Source organism: Ranitomeya variabilis, chromosome 1 (genome assembly GCF_051348905.1).
Source record: "Ranitomeya variabilis isolate aRanVar5 chromosome 1, aRanVar5.hap1, whole genome shotgun sequence".
In the NCBI taxonomy this organism is placed as follows: Eukaryota; Metazoa; Chordata; class Amphibia; order Anura; family Dendrobatidae; genus Ranitomeya; species Ranitomeya variabilis.
In genome coordinates this window covers 505,751,542-505,762,841 of record NC_135232.1, presented here as the reverse complement: position 1 = coordinate 505,762,841, position 11,300 = coordinate 505,751,542, and positions in this window count along the sequence as shown.

Below are 11,300 nucleotides of genomic sequence, written 5' to 3'. Positions count from 1 at the left end.
TACATACTTACATTCCGGTGTCTGTCCCCGGCGTTCTGCTTCTCTCCACTGTGTAAGCGCCATAGCCGGCAAGCACAGCGGTGACGTCAGACGTCACCGCTGTGCTCGCTTTCCGGCTGGCAGACGCTCACACAGTGGAGAGAAGCTGAGACGCTGGAGGACAGACACCGGAATGTAAGTATGTACTGTTTGTTTTTTTACGTTTACGCTGGTAACCACGGTAAACATCGGGTTACTAAGCGCGGCCCTGCGCTTAGTTACCCGATGTTTACCCTGGTTACAAGCGAACACATCGCTGGATCGCTGTCACACACAACGATCCAGCGATGTCAGCGGGTGATCAAGCGACGAAAGAAAGTTCCACACGATCTGCTACGACGTACGATTCTCAGCAGGATCCCTGATCGCTGCTGCGTGTCAGACACTGCGATATCGTAACGATATCGCTAGAACGTCACGAATCGTACCGTCGTAGCGATCAAAATGGTACTGTGTGACAGTACCCTTTGTGTCTTATTTACCTTACATTTCTGTCCAAGGCCTCAGTGGGGGAGGAGATAGATCAGGGTTTAACAGGAGCATAGTATGTTCGGAGACTCTGGCCTCTCTACCTTCAAAAGTACCCCTGGGACAGGGATAGTTAAGGTCCCAATTCCAAGGACAGTTTGAGGCACCCCTTCCTTACCAAACACCGTTGCAGCTTGACATTTTCACTGGTCCCCCTTTTTTCTGGATCTTGACATGGATCCCATCGCTTACCTTGCATGACAGCTGCAGGGTCTCTCTTTTGAGCTGTCCGACCTATTGTCTAAGGTCTTGTCACAACAGACAGCTGAACTGGAACCTAAGTGGCGCTCCTGGTTAGGTTTTCCGGGTGTCAGGATAAATTTGTTGCCTTTCCGGAAGCCGGCAAGCTCTATTTCAGGCTTCATCCATGGTCATCTGGGAGTAAGGGTGGGGATTGTTGTTCAATTCTTCAAGGAGACTTTAACTCCTGGTCCTTCTGACACCTATCAGACTCATTGTCACTCCAGTCAGTAGATGGAATTTTTGCATCTCTTGCCCTCGTTTATGATGACCTGGACCTGGTCTCCCTTACGGAATCTAAACTTCATGAGATCTAGCAGGGATACCGACCGGCAGAGGAATTTTGTTCAGAATTCCAAAGATGTGCCACTGGCGAGCGTTCCATATGATTGTCCTGTGAACTTGCTTCTGGGTGCAAAGTTGCCAAAGACCAGATTATAGAATCTGTCTGGTCCTGAGTAGAAACGAATTTTCAATATGCGCCCATTAATTTGTCGAATATTCGCCGAACATAGCCGAACACCATTATAGTCAATGGGAGGCAAAAACAAACGCATGCATAACACCTTAGAACTGCCCCAAATGCTGCCAAAACACATCAAATGAGGGACAGACACCAGGAAAGTGGCCTCAATTCACCCACAGTACAAATTGCAGCATGGAACTGCAGCAATCAGCCAGGCATGAGGTATCGGGGTCTGGGACAGCATTTAAAGCTTTCCAATGAACGTCACAGTAAGACGAGGTGGATGAGGGATCAGTGCAGGGCCCCTTTGCTGGAAGCCCTGATAACACATGCAACACTTCTACCTGCTTTCATGATGAGCCACACTCAGGTGGCACAAATATCAGTTTTCTAGACTACCATTGTCAGAACAATATAAGGATAGTAACACGGGTAGTTGAGTGCAAGGAAGTGGAGGCCTATTGGAGGACTACTTCTACAGGCAACACGCATGAAGGAGACCTAACCAGGAGTGTACACATTTCCAAAAATTATTGGCAGACACCACAAAAGTGGCATCAATTTCACCACAGTAGAAATAGTCTAATAGGGACCAACAGGTCTTTCTCTACACCCAATCCAGCAGATGGACACTCTACAAAGAGTTGTGATGTAGCGATCACTAAGCCAGCTGGGGTACACTCTCTTGGTGGTGATATTTAAGCAAACAGCAACCGTTTCTCATTTACATAAGTCCTTGCCTGGTTTATTATACCTCCATAAACCAAGGTAGGCCATGTGAACATCACAGAACCGACATCTAGTCCATTTCAGTTGTGGTTACGTTCGCACAGTTCAGTATCTGGCGCCCATCAGTTCACAATTTCCCAGACTCTGGGTTACCTGCTTAACAGATTCCCAAGTTTCCCAGCCTGGCTTCATATAGGTCCTGTCAGTAGTCCATACCCTCAGTTTCTTCCTGGGCTTTCAGGAGCTCCAGTCTCACACATGGCCATCCTCCATAGTCTATACAGTATAATGCAGCCCATAGTCAATACAGTATAATGCAGGTCTCAGTACATACAGTATAATGTAGCCCATAGTCCATACAGTTTAATACACCCCATAGCCTACACAGTGTAATGCACCCCATAGTCAATACAGTATACTGCACCCCATAGTCTATGCAGTGTAATGCACCCCATAGCCCATACAGTATAATGCATAGCCTATGCAGTATAATGTACCCAAAAGTCCATAGAGTATAATACGTCCCATAGCTCATACAATATAATGCACCCCTTAGTACATACAATATAATGCAACCCATAGCCCATACAATATAATACACCACATGGCCCATACAGTATAATGCACCCCATAACCCTTACAGTATAATGCACCCCAAAGCACATACAGTATAATACACCCCATAGCCTGTACAGTATAATGCCCCTATAGTCCATACAGTATGATGCACCCCATAGCCCATACATTATGATGCACCCCATAGTCCATACAGTATAATGCACCAGATAGTCCTCAATACACCACCAATGTTTGAAAAAAATAATAAAATACAATACTCATCTCTCCTCATTCCTCCACTGCTCCTGTCTGCGCAGCTTGTCTTTTGAAGTGTCGCACATCTCAGCATAGAGGATGCATGTAGTGACGTAATTTTGCTGAGACGTCAGATGCTGAGGAAGAATGATGGAGGAGGAAGCGTCAGCTTCAGATGCTGATACAGTTGAACTTGCAGGGGGGCCTGATGCTGGTGCTGGAACAGGGCTCCCTGGCTCACAGGCCCCATGGTGACAGTACAGAGAGATCGTGTCCCCAGTTCAGCCAGAGAGCGTAACTGTATCGGCGCACTGCGCAAGCTGATATAGATAAAAGTAGCATTGCTCCTGTGGTGTCCCTCATAGCACGGAACCCAGGGCGGCCGCAGCCTCTGACCCCAGTAGCTACGCTACTGCCCTTTGCCAAACCTGTTGATATTGGTGGGTTCGGCCAACATTAGTCTAATGAGTATGAGTAGCCTTTAGTTATCACATTTTCCTTGGCACATGGTGCTCCATTATGCTGGAACCAGAATTATTCATCCCCAAATTGCTCCTGGATCATTGGGAGAAGTTGCTCTTTGGCAACTATTTTTTCATGGCACTGTTCGTAAGCAGAATTGTGATTGAACCCACAACCTTCTATGTACACACCTGGATTTGGCCCTGATTACAACTTAATTCTCAATTTGGTAATTAGCATCCTACACCTTTAATTTCCAAATATTTATTTAGACTCTTGAATAAATAGCCATGCAAATAATCTAAAAATGGTCACATTTAATTTGTGAGGGGTCGACACGCTTGGCTGCTTCTCCAGGTAGACACAGGAACTCTGATAGTGAAACACCTGCTGGTTTATTAAAGTCAGTATAAACCAAGGCAGGGTTCAGAAAAACAAAAGCAGAGCTTTCCTGGCTTAACAGAAAACAAAAACAAAGTTAATCAGTCATTTCTGTGCAGGTTCCACCTGCAGATGCCTGGCAATGTTCTCTGCTCCTCCTGGAGCCACGCGGGAGTGTGGAGCGCCCGCCAGGGCCTAGGGGTACTCAGTACAGGGTCCGGTCGCCATTAAAGGAGTGGCCACGGTGGCAACGACCCAGTCCGTGGCCCTGAGCGTCCAAATAAAAGGGAAGGACTTTAAAGGGGTTAGTTGAATAAAGAGTTTTCGTGACGCCACCTGTGGTATTCGGCGTGGGCTCCCGCGCACTTATCTCCGCCAAAGTGGGAAAGCCAGTAACTGAGGGCAGATATTAATAGCCTAGAGAGGGACCATGAATATTGCCCCCCCCCCCCCCCGGGTAAAAACATCTGCCCTCAGCCATCCCAGAAAAGGCGCATCTTACAGATGCGCGTTTTCCGGCATTTAGCCTCTCTCTTCCCACTCCCCTGTAGCAGTGGGATATGGGGTAATAAAGGGTTAATGCCGCCTTGCTATTGTAAGGTGACATTAAGCCTGGTTAGTAATGGAGAAGTGTCAATAAGACACCTACGGTATCCATTATTAATCCAATAGTAGTAAATGGTTAATAAAACACACACACATTAGGAAAAAAGTATTTTATTGAAATAAAGACACAGGTTGTTGTAATAGTTTATTATACTCTTAATCCAAATGACGACCCTCTTTCTGTAAAAAAGGAAAAATAAAAAAACAACAATATCCCATACCTTTCTGCCGTTACAGTCATGTCCCACGATGTAAATCCATCTGAAGGGGTTAAATAATTTAACAACCAGGAGCCTGCTAATGCAGCTGTGCTCCTGGCTGTAAAATCTGGGGAATGAATGGAAAGTAGGGGAACATAGCTAAATAGACTTGCGGTGCTGCGCCCCCTGCTGGCATAACCTCATATGAACTCTAGCGTGGGAATTTTTCAGAATATTTTATCACGCTAGAGTTCATATGAGGTTATGCCAGCAGGGGGCGCAGGACCGCAAGTCTACGATGCTACGTTCCCCTGCTTTCAATTAATTCCCCAGATTTTACAGTCAGCACAGCTGCATTAGCAGACTCCTGGTTGTAAAATTATTTAACCCCTTCAGATGGATTTACAGCGTGTGACTTGACTGTAATGCCGGAAAGGTATGGGATATTGTTGTTTTTTTATTTTATCTTTGTTTCAGGTGACAAGGGTCTTCAGTTGGATTGAGAGTATAATAAACTAATACAACACCATGTGTCTTTATTTCAATAAAATACTTTTTTCCTAATGTGTGTGTGTTTTACTAACCATTTACTACTAATGGATCAATAATGGATAGGTGTCTTATTGACACCTCTCCATTATTAACCAGGCTTAATGTCCCCTTACAATAGCAAGGTGGCATTAACCCTTTATTACTCCATATCCCACCTCTACAGGGGAGTGGGGAGTGGGAAGAGAGAGGCTAAGTGTCAGAATAGGCGCATCTTACAGATGTGCCTTTTCTGGGGTGGCTGGGGGCAGATGTTTTTAGCCAGGGGGGGCCAGTATCCATGGTCCCTCTCTAGGCTATTAATATCTGCCCTCAGTCACCGGCTTTCCCACTCTGGCGGAGAAAATTGCGCGGGAGCCCACCCCAGTTTTTTCCGCGATTTAACCCTTTATTTTAACAGCTAGAGCCCTTAAATTTTGCACACACACACTACTAACATTAGTAGTGAGGAATATGCAAAAAAAAGGGATATGAAATGATTTACTGTATGTAAACCATGTCTCATATCATGTCGGGTTTGGGAAGGAGATAGCAAAAGCCGGCAATTGAATTACCGGCTTTTCTGCTATCTTGCGCTCTATCAAATATAAATATATATACAGTACAGACCAAAAGTTTGGACGCACTGTAAATTCACACTGAAGGCATCAAAACTATGAATTAACACATGTGGAATTATATACTTAACAAAAAAGTGTGAAGCAACTGAAAATATGTCTTATATTCTAGGTTCTTCAATGTAGCCACCTTTTGCTTTGATGACTGCTTTGCACGCTCTTGGCATTCTCTTGATGAGCTTCAAGACGTAGTCACCGGAAATGGTTTTCGCTTCACAGGTGTGCCCTGTCAGGTTTAATAAGTGGAATTTCTTGCCTTATAAATGGGGTTGGGACCATCAGTTGTGTTGAGCAGACGTCTGGTGGATACACAGCTGATAGTCCTACTGAATAGACTGTTAGAATTTATATTATGGCAAGAATAAAGCATCTAAGTAAAGAAAAACGAGTGGCCATCATTACTTTAAGAAATGAAGGTCAGTCAGTCCAAAAAATTGGGAAAACTTTGAAAGTGTCCCCAAGTGAAGTTGCAAAAACAATCAAGCGCTACAAAGAAACTGGCTCACATGAGGACCGCTGCAGGAAAGGAAGACCAAGAGTCACCTCTGCTTCTGAGAATAAATTTATCCGAGTCACCAGCCTCAGAAATCGCAGATTACCAGCAGCTCAGATTAGAAATCAGGTCAATGCCACACAGAGTAGTAGCAGCAGACACATTTCTACAACAACTGTTAAGAGGAGACTTTGTGCAGCAGGCCTTCATGGTAAAATAGCTGCTAGGAAACCACTGCTAAGGACAGGCTACAAGCAGAAGAGGCTTGTTTGGACTAAAGAACACAAGGAATGGTCATTAGACCAGTGGAAATCTGTGCTTTGGTCTGATGAGTCCAAATTTGAGATCTTTGGTTCCAACCACTGTGTCTTTGTGCGATGCAGAAAAGGTGAATGGATGGACTCTACATGCCTGGTTCCCACCGTGAAGCATGGAGGAGGAGGTGTGATGGTGTGGGAGTGCTTTGCTGGTGACACTGTTGGGGATTTATTCAAAATTGAAGGCATACTAAACCAGCATGGCTACCACAGCATCCAGTTTGCATTTAGTTGAACCATCATTTATTTTTCAACAGGACAATGACCCCAAACACACCTCCAGGCTGTCTAAGGGCTATTTGACCAAGAAGGAGAGTGATGGGGTGCTACGCCAGATGACCTAGCCTCCACAGTCACCAGACCTGAAACCAATCGAGATGGTTTGGGGTGATCTGGTCGCAGAGTGAAGGCAAAAGGGCCAACAAGTGCTAAGCATCTCTGGGAACTCCTTCAAGATTGTTGGAAGACCATTCCCAGTGACTACCTCTTGAAGCTCATCAAGAGAATGCCAAAAGTGTGCAAAGCAGTCATCAAAGCAAAAGGTGGCTAGTTTGAAGAACCTAGAATATAAGACATATTTTCAGTTGTTTCACACTTTTTTGTCAAGTATATAATTCCACATGTGTTAATTCATAGTTTTGATGCCTTCAGTGTGAATGTACAATTTTCATAGTCATGAAAATGCAGAAAAATCTTAAAATGAGAAGGTGTGTCCAAACGTTTTGTCTGTATATATATATATACAGTTACGTCCATATATATTTGGACAGAGACAACATTTTTCTAATTTTGGTTATAGACATTACCACAATGAATTTTAAACAAAACAATTCAGATGCAGTTGAAGTTCAGACTTTCAGCTTTCATTTGAGGGTATCCACATTAAAATTGGATGAAGGGTTTAGGAGTTTCAGCTCCTTAACATGTGTCACCCTTTTTTTAAAGGGACCAAAAGTAATTGGACAATTGACTCCAAGGCTATTTCATGGACAGGTGTGGGCAATCCTTTCATTATGTCATTCTCAATTAAGAAGATAAAAGGCCTGGAGTGGATTTGAGGTGTGGTGCTTGCATTTGGAAGATTTTGCTGTGAAGTAAACATGTGGTCAAAGGAGCACTCCATGCAGGTGAAACAAGCCATCCTTAAGTCTGCGAAAACGGAAAAAAAACATCCGAGAAATTGCTACAATATTAGGAGTGGCAAAATCTACAGTTTGGTACATCCTGAGAAAGAAAGAAAGCACTGGTGAACTCATCAATGCAAAAAGACCTGGGCGCCCACGGAAGACAACAGTGGTGGATGATCGCAGAATAATCTCCATGGTGAAGAGAAGCCCCTTCACAACAGCCAACCAAGTGAACAACACTCTCCAGGAGGTAGGCGTATCAATATCCAAATCTACCATAAAGAGAAGACTGCATGAAAGTAAATACAGAGGGTTCACTGCACGGTGCAAGCCACTCATAAGCATCAAGAATAAAAAGGTTAGACTGGACTTAGCTAAAAAACATCTAAAAAAGCCAGCACAGTTCTGGAAGAACATTCTTTGGACAGATGAAACCAAGATCAACGTCTACCAGAATGATGGAAAAAGAAAAGTATGGCGAAGGTGTGGTACAGCTCATGATCCAAAGCATACCACATCATCTGTAAAACACGGCGGAGGCAGTGTGATGGCTTGGGCATGCATGGCTGCCAGTGGCACTGGGTCACTAGTGTTTATTGATGATGTGACACAGGACAGAGGCAGCCAAATGAATTCTGAGGTATTCAGAGCCGCCATACTGTGTGCTCAGATCCAGGAAAATGCAGCCAAACTGATTGGTCGTCATTTCATACTACAGATGGACAATGACCCAAAACATAAAGCCAAAGCAACCCAGGAGTTAATTAAAGCAAAGAAGTGGAATATTCTTGAATGGCCAAGTCAGTCACCTGATCTCAACCCAATTGAGCATGCATTTCACTTGTTAAAGACTAAACTTCAGACAGAAAGGCCCACAAACAAACAGCAACTGAAAACCACCACAGTGAAGGCCTGGCAGAGCATCAAAAAGGAGGAAACACAGCGTCTGGTGATGTCCATGAGTTCAAGACTTCAGGCAGTCATTGCCAACAAAGGGTTTTCAACCAAGTACTAAAAATGAACATGTTATTTAAAATTATTTAATCTGTCCAATTACTTTTGGTCCCTTTAAAAACAGGGTGGCACAAGTTAAGAAGCTGAAACTCCTAAACCCTTCATCCAATTTTAATGTGGATAACCTCAAATGAAAGCTGAAAGTCTGAACTTCAACTGCATCTGAATTGTTTTGTTTAAAATTCATTGTGGTAATGTCTATAACCAAAATTAGAAAAATGTTGTCTCTGTCCAAATATATATGGACGTAACTGTGTATATATATATATATATATATATATATATCTATATATGTCACACTGATATATATACACTCACTGGCCACTTTATTAGGTACACCTGTCCAACTTCTTGTTAACACTTAATTTCTAATCAGCCAATCACATGGCGGCAACTCAGTGCATTTAGGCATGTAGACATGGTCAAGACAATCTCCTGCAGTTCAAACCGAGCATCAGTATGGGGAAGAAAGGTGATTTGAGTGCCTTTGAACGTGGCATGGTTGTTGGTGCCAGAAGGGCTGGTCTGAGTATTTCAGAAACTGCTGATCTACTGGGATTTTCACGCACAACCATCTCTAGGGTTTACAGAGAATGGTCCGAAAAAGAAAAAAAATCCAGTGAGCGGCAGTTCTGTGGGCGGAAATGCCTTGTTGATGCCAGAGGTCAGAGGAGAATGGGCAGACTGGTTCGAGCTGATAGAAAGGCAACAGTGACTCAAATCGCCACCCGTTACAACCAAGGTAGGCCTAAGAGCATCTCTGAACGCACAGTGCGTCGAACTTTGAGGCAGATGGGCTACAGCAGCAGAAGACCACACCGGGTACCACTCCTTTCAGCTAAGAACAGGAAACTGAGGCTACAATTTGTACAAGCTCATCGAAATTGGACAGTAGAAGATTGGAAAAACGTTGCTTGGTCTGATGAGTCTCGATTTCTGCTGCGACATTCGGATGGTAGGGTCAGAATTTGGCGTAAACAACATGAAAGCATGGATCCATCCTGCCTTGTATGGAGCATCTTTGGGATGTGCAGCCGACAAATCTGCGGCAACTGTGTGATGCCATCATGTCAATATGGACCAAAATCTCTGAGGAATGCTTCCAGCACCTTGTTGAATCTATGCCACGAAGAATTGAGGCAGTTCTGAAGGCAAAAGGGGGTCCAACCCGTTACTAGCATGGTGTACCTAATAAAGTGGCCGGTGAGTGTGTATATATATATATATATATATATATATGACTGTATATATGTTTTCACGAATATTTGTGCCCATGGATCCATTCTATGTCCATTTTGCAAGCCTTCGAGAAAATCTTCGGGTACGGATGCCATACAGATTACATACGGAAGTTTACATGCGCAAAATATGCAGCCACACCCTGCCTACGGATGACATATGGATCACTGTTTTGGGATCATTTCTGCGTATTACGCCTGTAAAATACGGACTGTATTTCCCTACGCTGACACCATGTAACACCGGCCTAAGGCTCCACACAATATCCTCTCTTTCCCTGTCCTTTGACAGTACCCACATGGTAGGCAACATGAGCCTTTTTACAGGTGTCTCTAAGATGACTCCGGGCTCTGTATGTTGCTGTACTTTCGGGTGTGGGTGCGGACAGACGACCTGAAGTCTTGTGCCCTCTAGTTCTGCTATGGGACATACAGTTCCACACAACCTCGGGCTCCCAGTGCCTGGTTCCTGCGTTTCAGCATAGGAGCTTAGTCGCAGCTCCCTTCCCGCTCCTTAGTTCTCTTGTGCTTATTCCATTTTCACACAAGAAGTGGGTAAAAATGGCACCAAAATTTGTCCCACAATTTCTACTGAACGTGGCAATACCCCATATGTGGCTGTACAGTATTACTTAGCCACATGGATAGACTCGGGAGGAACAGAGGGCTATTTGCCTCCTGGAGCGCAGAATTTCCTAGAAGAGTTTGCGGACTCCATGTACAGAGCTCCTAGTTACTAGAAGAGCAGATTTCCAGATTTTGAAAATTATACCCCTTTGGGAATTTATCTACAGGTGTAGTGCTGATTTTGACTCCATGGGTATTTTCCGGAAACAAGCAGCATAGAATGTTGCCAAGTGAAAATTGCAAACTACATTATGCCCAGACTGTGCTTCTAGAGGCATGGACCCGTTAAGATAGGCAGGCTCTCATCGCTTCAGAAATGCCAAACGTGGACGCTATATGTGACTTAGGTACACTGTGGGGCTCAAAAGGGAGAGGGGCATTTGGATTTGGGAGCACATAGTTTGCTGAATTTCTTTTGGCAGGTGAGGACTGGAGCCATTTTGCTTTTCCATATCTTTCTACTAACAGTAACGTGGATATTTCCGTTAACAGATCACATTTATCTGTGCTCTACGCTGAGCACTTACTTTCCATCTTAATCTCTGAGTGACGTGACTCAGATGAAACCCCTGAGGGATCCACACACTATAATGAGGCAGAAAAGTTACTGTGGACTCTGTCTGGCCTCTATTTAGCGGTGTCCTTTTCAGAAGTGCACAAAACTGTGTCCGACAGCACTTTTATGCAATCCTAAAAAGATGGACACCGCCGGATTACAGGTCAGATATGGTCCACAGTGCCTCCATTTGCCTAATTATAGGGAATCTTCTGCCAGAGGTTCTGTCTGAATAACATATTTCAGAGATTTACACGGAAACTCCAATGTAAGGGCTCAATGTAGAGTGCAGGATAAA